Source organism: Apteryx mantelli, chromosome 3 (assembly GCF_036417845.1).
Source record: "Apteryx mantelli isolate bAptMan1 chromosome 3, bAptMan1.hap1, whole genome shotgun sequence".
In the NCBI taxonomy this organism is placed as follows: domain Eukaryota; kingdom Metazoa; phylum Chordata; class Aves; order Apterygiformes; family Apterygidae; genus Apteryx; species Apteryx mantelli.
The window spans coordinates 134,851,573-134,860,196 of NC_089980.1; positions in this window are offsets into that span (position 1 = coordinate 134,851,573).

Genomic DNA, 8,624 nt, shown 5'->3' on the forward strand with positions numbered 1-8,624 from the left:
TAAATCCTATATCAGAGGAATGGGTCCTGTTAAAAGTACGGGTCTTCTTCTGCCCCTGTGGCATATCTGTAAAGGTTTAACACCAGCTGTGATGCCAAGAAATGGAGTCTGAGTGTCAGCTTATTCTCCTTAAAGTGTCACCAGCTGGCAACAGCCTTCAGTCATTACTTTTTCTTGTAGATATCTACATAAGAAGCAGTCAGTGTAGGCTGCCTTGTAACTCAGTGGCTCTGTTATGTGAAATCTTTGATTTAATTTAGATGTGTGCTTTAGGATGAGATGAACTATGTCCCAAAAGTGCCTAATTCTGTCCATCAACTATGAAGACAGCCTAGTATGACTAGTTCAGATGAAGACATATACGTTGGTTAGATGAACCTCATACTGCCAGTCATAGTGAGATTCAAGCCTGTTATTAGTCATGAAATAATATATAATGCCTTCTCCTCTTGCTCATCTTTCTCATTGCGGTAATTCAAGAAGACCTTGGCTGAAAGGATGGAGACAGTCCATATTGCTGTTTGATTCTGAACAACAAGGAAATAATTGAAACAGCTGAACTGAAAGTAAGAACTGATTTGTCTTCCTTACTTCTTACTTCGGTTCCATCCAGGCTCCTAGAGATGAGTCCCATTTTATTCATATTTTAGGATCTTTTAGGTCCATAAAAGATTATAGCCTCTCTTTTATGTCTCCACTGGAAGAAAGTCACTATACTAGTGCAATGTCCTTCATATCATGTCACTGTGGGTAGATTCACTGGAGCCCTTGCACTATGTAGAATTTATAAGCATAATTTTCAAGTGAAATCAGAGTGATTTCATGCTGAGCCAGGCTTCTGGCTGACTGTGCTAGAGCTTTGCTAGCTTAAAACAGCTGAGGATGAGGGCTATATAGTCCTCCATAATATGGACCTGGGATTTTTTCCAGCATTTTCTGCAGAACCCAAAATGTTCTTTAATGTGAATACACATGATAGAGCTCTAAGCCTCATGGTTCAGAGTCTGAATAAGAAGACATAACTTGTAAAGACACACAGCTTCGGTGAAATGATTCAGACACTCTTCCTTTCCTTCATAACTGATATCCAGTTTTAGATGCTGTCACGTGGTAGGACATCCTTTTCTATCTGCAGAAATAAACTTCCTCCATACCCTAATCTCTTCTCCCTTTAAGTAGTTCTACTCCTGGCAAGTGAGTCTATCACATCCAAGCACTGTGAAAGCAAAAAGTATATAATTACAAATGTCAGGATGTATGTAAATAACATGTAAATAATATTGAATGTAAATGATATTCAAAAATTATACAATGGAGCCTTCTATTCGGAAAAAAAATCAGACATATTGGAAACAGTTAAGGGTTTTAATTAATCCTTTAATTCAGAATCCTTGCATTTATCCATACTTTGTTTGCAGCATAATTAATGTCTTGCGTGTCTAGACCTCTAATGGAATAAGCAGAGCTAAAAAATCTTTAACTGCGGCATTGCTGATCTTGATTTCCCACACTGCTGTGTATTAATTTGAGTGTTGGAGCATGGGAAACATGCGGGGAGAAAGTGAAATAAAACATGATTGCAATACAAACGTGAAGTGAGCCCTAAATAAGTAAGAATCCTGTCTTGTATATGGTCCCTGTGGTGATTGGTGAGGGAGGTGATATGACAGAGACTTACTCATTGAAGAAATTGATCAAGAATAAGGTAGTACCTCTTCTAAAAATGATTGATTTTCCACTGATAGTACCAGCATTTGGCTGAGACCAGATCACACTGCTGAAGGTTGAAGACCTTTCTGTCTAGACAGGCAAAGGAAACAGCCTCCCAGTATCACAAGGAAGGTCCGGTGAGATGGGTAGACATACCCAAGTTGCTCCAGGATGTCTCGGGCAGTGCAAGAAAGAGAACATACATCTCGTGTCCCAAGCCAAAAGCTTTATTTTGCAATAATTAGAACACTAACTTAGCCTGTGGGGCATCTCCATACCATTACTGTTTTGCCACCAACATTTTTGGTCATCCTGTTCAAGATCCTCAGTTTTTGAACTCTTAAGTTCTCCAATATCCTCCCACTATAATTGGGACAGCAGTAGTTCTCAACTTTGCATGGATAGCATATGAGAAAATTTGTGTGCTCAAATACTCCTTGATAAGAAGACATTATACATTTGCAAGCTAAATAGCCATAAAGTCAGTGTTCTGCTCACTGACTCACTGTATTTCTATTGTATACACGTTTCTAGTATATGCTTTGCTATGATCTTTAATTTTAGGCAAACAGAATAATTTTCTCCCTTGACTTTGGGTTGCGTTAGGTTTTGGGTTAGGTTAACACAGAAGGAGAGGAGATAACTTAGAACAAAAAACAAATGGAAGAATTTTCACCACCCCAATGGAAGAAAGGCTAGGAGGGGACCTAGGGGAATTTTGAGGTAAGCTGCTGTTAGAGTCTCAGGAGCATTAAGATAAGTAACTGTGGATAATAAAACCTTGAAATTGGAATGCAAGCAGTGTAGAGGACTTCTTAGAGTAATGACAGGAAGGGAAAAACTCCCGACCTGAATGGATGCATTCTCAGTGGAGAAGTAGTCAGCTGCTAGAAGAAGAAAGCCTACTGCACATGGTTAGGTAGGATCCGGGGGAGAGACACTGAGGAAGATGATGCATGAACTGGAGTTTTCTTGAGGGTGAAAATATAAAAGCCAGTGTGAAGGCAGGGTGGGGTAGGGAAGGAGATGAAGGAGCCAGAGGAAAACCCCACAGTGCGACATGAGGATTACACAGGATGGGCTGCTGGCCTTCATATTTTTGAGTTTTTTTTGACTTCTGGCCCAGTTGCAGAAAATTCAGTTGAAAGGGATTCCCTTGAGATTTTACACTGTCATTGACTAGCTTCTGGGAGGACATATAAAAAGAGGATAGTAGGATTTCAGCTGAGCTTTTCAGAGGAGCCTGTAGGCATGTCAGGGCAGACTCATGTGCTAGCTCAGCCCAAATCCAGGCTGTGTAGGGGACAGCAAGCCCTTTCAGCAGACCTACCTGAAACAGTCCAGTGAAGTGCTAACCTGTGTACGGTGAATATCAAAGAAGCTTTCAAAGTGCAGGCAAAACTACTGTAAAAAATCTCTGCTTCTGCCTCTGCAGAACCATCCTCAGAGACCTAAACTATTTCTTGATACCCATGTTAAATATGAGTGAAATTCTGAAACTATTTTTATTTATTGAGTTTGCTGGGATTGGGGTTTCCACCTGCTCTTCTCGACACCTTTTTCTGTAGTCCCATCTCCAATGTCACTTTAGTTCCTTTATTATTATAAGCAAGAGTCTAGTTGAAAGGATGCCTAATTTTTAACTGAGCTCTCCAGGACTATCTGAATTCCTAGACAATACTGTGGTCAAAAATATTCTTCTTCCTTCTTCTTCTTCTTCTTTTTTTTTTTTTCTTTCTCCCTTTTGTGGCAGTGGTATTTTTTCCTCTTATGTCTGAAGTAGAGGAGTGCATTACAGACAAATTTGCCTAAGGCTTTGGGCCAGAGTTGATGAGACTTCACGAAGATACAGGAGCAGGCACATGGATAGAAAAAAAGAAAGACTGTGAAAAATTAAAATGACAAGGCTGGTTAGCGAGCAGAGATAACCGGTGATGTAGTAAAATTAATTACGGTCTGGGTTGAAGGAATAGTGTGCCTAAGACAAAATTAAAAAAAAAAAAAAGAAAAACCAAATAACAGCAATGAGATTATAAACCCTTTCATCATCTCTGTGTGGTATAACTCCCATTCCCTATTTATTATAGCAGTTATTTCTATAGCATCAGAGGTACAAAAGGCAAATAAAGGAGGCAAGTGTCCAGTCAAAAGGCCTGTTCTCTGAGGTCCTGATTCTGCAAAGAGTAGCCTTATTAAGAGTAAAAATTCCACAAACAAAATCTTCCCTGGACTAGGAGCACTGATAGAAAATCTTGACTGGATCAGGAATGCTATATGTTGCAACACTACAAGGGCAATTATGGGTGCTTACTGATTATGCAGATGCACAGGCTTTTTAGAATTAATTTTTTGCAATCATTATGCATCTGCCAAGTCTTGAACTGATTCCAGCTTTATACCAACAGGAAAAGCCTTGCTAAAATAAGAGAAATGGTGGGTGACAATTTGTTGATCAACAAAGAGATGATAGCAAGAGCAAAACCTGATACCCAGTAGGATCGTTCCAAGATCTAAGAACATGTCAGCTAAGGATGTTGCCATGGGGGTTTCTCTAGTAATATAAAAGCACTATGGCTTATTAGTCAGGTAGACCACACTTCATATCTAGACTCTAAAATCATGCCCCTTGTCTTTTCCTTCTGAAGGGTGGTAACAGGAGGTAGGTGTTACCCAAGATACAAGATTTCACATATCAGGTGACATGACAGAAGACAAACGAGGTTGCAGTGTGGGACAGTGAGGTTCCTTGGAGTGCGAGGCCAACCTAGGAGGCACATTTAGTAGACTACATAGATGCTTTCACTGGTTTGAGCCTGTGTGTATGTAGGCCTGGAGCTACCAAGAAGCTCCAGTGCTGAGCGGAGAAGCCAAGGCATTATGAGATGAAGCTGGGTGAGTGAGACTGATGCTTGTGTTCAGCAAAGCAGGTTAAATTCAACCCCAGTTTGGAATTAAAAAAAAAGTAATTTTAACTGCTTTCTGGATCCCAAATTAATGTATTCTCAGCAGTTATCTGGAGTTTTACCTTATTTCCTTCTCCCCCACCTTTGCGCCAATGAGACCACCCTGGCATTCAGACAAGAACCCTTTGTCCCTGCCATGGTGTATAGCTGTCACTCACCGTCTGCTGCAGCACTAGCCTGCACCACCTCTCATCAAGGCCTTTTCAAAAAGTCAGTTCTCCTGTGAATGCCCAGAAGTGCATAAGGAATAGAGCAGAAGAATTTGGCCATGATTTTTGTAAATTAATATATTTATAATAATAATAATAATAATAATAATAATAAAGAACAGAGTAACATTTCATTCTGTTAGTGAGCTTTCCAAAAAAGGAAAATAGAAATACACAGAGGTGTTTTTTTTTCCTTTTTTCTTTTTGAAACTGGAAGCTGAGATTTGTTTTGAAGGAGGGACATTTAGGGAGGTATTTGCCCTCTCCTTTTCTTTTTTCTCCCCTTTCCTTTCACATTCTTACCAAGAAAGAGGAGAAAAGGAGCAGGGAAGAAAGAAGGGGAAAAAAGAAAACAACAGATACAACACTCAAACTGATAAACAGGTGAGATTTTTTTTTTTTGTAGCAGTTTTTTAGAAAAGTGACCCAGTCTGTACTTAGCTTTATGCTCAAGATGAAAACTTTTTCAAAAAAATCAAAAAAAAAATGGAAGGCAGTGTGAAAAATATAAGGCAACAATGTGTGAAAGTACTCTTTTTAAACATCATCTTTCTGAACAAAAAATTGGAAGAAAAACACTCATGAGTTGTCGTTGTACATATTTATGTAGTTATCCAAAGTAATTGAGGTTACTTTCTTCAGTATGATTGCTCTTTAATTTCATGTGTACCCATTCATTGAAGATAAGGCAAACTGTGATGCACAGATATAATTTCACATGAACTTCTTATGGCCTCAGAGGAGTATCTGATTCTGCACTTCTGTTCCTCTGCCTTGGTCTCCAGGTTAGTGTATCATTTTCTCCTAAAATACTCCCAGCTTCCTGTCAATCTTACCCCAGATCTTTCAGTTCAAAGCTTTTTCCTCACATTATAAGCTAAGAGAAAAATAGTCCCTAATACTGATGAACCTAGGTCAACTTGCAGTTATGAACAAAAGTCATGGCAAAAAAAGGGATATAAACTAGGTAATTGTTTCCGTATTGGATCAGACCAGATCTCTTAGCTTCCTATCCTGTATTGAGGGCTTGCTGGTATTAGATGTTTAGGGAAGAATATAAGAAAAAGGCAAATATGAAACGAACCTTCCCTGGGTTTGCCCTTCAGCAAGAAGACACTTCTTGGGCTGAAGGTTGCTCCTAGTGGCCATCGGATGGACTTATCTATCCTCCGTAAACATTTTTCTGAATGCCTGACCTGAATCTCATGTTACAATAAATTATAAGCACCCTGTGTGAAAAAAAGTTTTTTGGTTTGTCTTTTTTAAATGTTCTGCCCGATACTTTACAAGTTTTGTTGCATGACAAATACGGAGGGATTCACCTTGCTTTTCTAGATGTCTAGCACATTCTTCATCACACTGAGCTGTTTTCAAAGCTAGAGTCCTGAAGGGCTTGGAGTTCTGAGTCTTAAAATGTAGAGGAAAAGAGTAAGGGATAAAACCCCACAGGGGCAGAAGAAAAGGAAAATATATGCTTGGTCCTCCTGCAAAAGAGCTCCCACCCCTGGATTCCCACAGTTAGTTAAATTTTATGCACGTAGGTGCACGAGTTATGAGCACAGTGAAGAGCTATGATGAGGTTGACTATGATCCTGATCTTGGATCCTCAGTTAGAAATCTAAATTTACATGGAATAAATCAGGGTTGAAAGGCCTTAATGCTAAAGACAATAACTTTAATTTGGGATCAGTAGGGGAAGAGGAAGAACAGAAACAGGTAACCTGGACAAAAAATTGAGCTGGAAAAGGATCTTTGCGGCAGCACCGTGGAAGATGGATTCAAGCACGATCAGATTGCATTTGTCAGAGATGTGAGTAATCTGCAAGCTAACAAGCCGCAAGCATGGAGCATGCGCTGAAATGCTCTGCTGGGTTGGGTGTAGGTCGTCTCATTCATTTCCCAGTAGGTCATTTGTCCATCCCCTGGGATGGGTTTGGTGTGATTGGATTAATTTGTGCTTTCCCTCCTGATACGCCTCTCCTTTCCAAAGTACATTAAAGATGAAGCCAGTGCCCAAGACACACCAAGTCTCACAGCCGTCAAAGGAAATGATGCTAAAAATATCCCACCCTTGCTCTCCCTCCCCCTCCGACTGCCTCTCTATGTCTAGGTGCTGACAAAAGTTATTTGTCGTATTCCCTTCATTCGGTGAGTGACAGGAGACTGGTGTCAAGTGAGAAAATGAAATGTAAATTTTATTAAACACCTTCTCATCTCTGTGTATCAATCCAGATTCCAGCCTAACACAGCAAATCAAATCCTGTCTTCACCAGGCCTGAGGGCACACAAAGAATCATTTCTCCTTAATACCATTCCCTCCTAGTAAAATATTTTTCTGTTTAGTAAATGAAAATTTAAAATGCAAACCCTATTTTAATCCTGGAGAAAAGATGTGCACTGCAGAGAGAGGGATGCTACATTTCATTCTGTTATGCCTCATGCTTTCTTGTTGTTTTCAGACACAGCAACGATGATTAGCTGAAGCAAAATTTGCAACTCCCTTCTAAGCCTTGCCCATTGGGACTTTTTATCTTCATGTCCACCACTGGGCTTAGTAGCAAGTCCAGAAATGATTCAATACCCACTTATTTAATCTAAAATTGTGTGGTAAATTATATGAGGAACTAAAGTCTGCAACACTATTCCCAAGTGAATGGAGGCAGAAGTTCTTTGCTGTGGGTCCTAATACCTCTATATCTATAAGGAAGAAACTCTTGGTCCACTGTGAGGGGTTTAAATTTTCAGAAAAAGAAGCTTTTAATTCAATTTTTCCTGTTGCTGAGCAAAATCATGGTTGATTTGACTTCTTTGTTCATGGGCAGGGCACAAAATATTTTGTGCCTTTTCGTAATAGTATGAAAACATTTATATGTGTTTATCTAGGCTGTGTGGAGATGTAAAATTGAACAGAGACAATACATATCTGAGATGAAATGTGAACACGAGACAAATTCTCCTTCTCTCCGTTTACCCTCTCGGAAGTGACAATGCAGAATACTTCTATCAAAGGAGTTGTTTAACCAACCCTCCTTGGGTGGAGTTGAGTCCATCATGGTGAAGGCATTGAAGTATCGTTGTCTGAGACACTGAATGGAGGAGCGAAAGCAAGACCTCCTAACTTTCATCTGCATTTAGGCATCTAGGTGTGGGATTTATCTTCCCTAATTATTAAAAATTAGGTGTCTAGTCTAATCTAGTTCTTTGCGTACAGCTAATAGAGATGGATAGGCATTCCAGAAAGTGCTTCATTTCACTTTTCATACACAGCTATTGCAGGACGGGCAAGTTACCCTCTGGAAGTGCTTGTCTCTCTGCAGGGGTTACACGGATAGCTTAGACGAGATGGCTGACTTCTAGGCTTGTCAAGCAGGCATCTTCTGCTTAATCCGGATATGCATTTCCGAAAGTATGTGAGATCTTTCACCAATCAGTTCCTAACTCATCATGAGTTATTTTCCAAGTAAAGTACGCAAGTACTGCACAAGTCTGGTGGCACTGTTTGCCTCTGAAAATAGTCCCCTGCTCTGTAACTGCTCCTCTTTTTTGTAATCCATCCAGCCCCAGCTTTCCTTGGAGGTGGAGATCGTGGGATTGCCTGGTTCCCCTGCCTGAGGCGACCTTGAGGTTGGTTGTTAGGAGGCTGCCAGGGATCCAGGGCTTTGGCCGTCTCATGAGCCTGGGAGTTAACTACAAGGTCAGTCAAGGTTCCTGTCTCGCAGGTCCATGAACTGCCGACAACTGT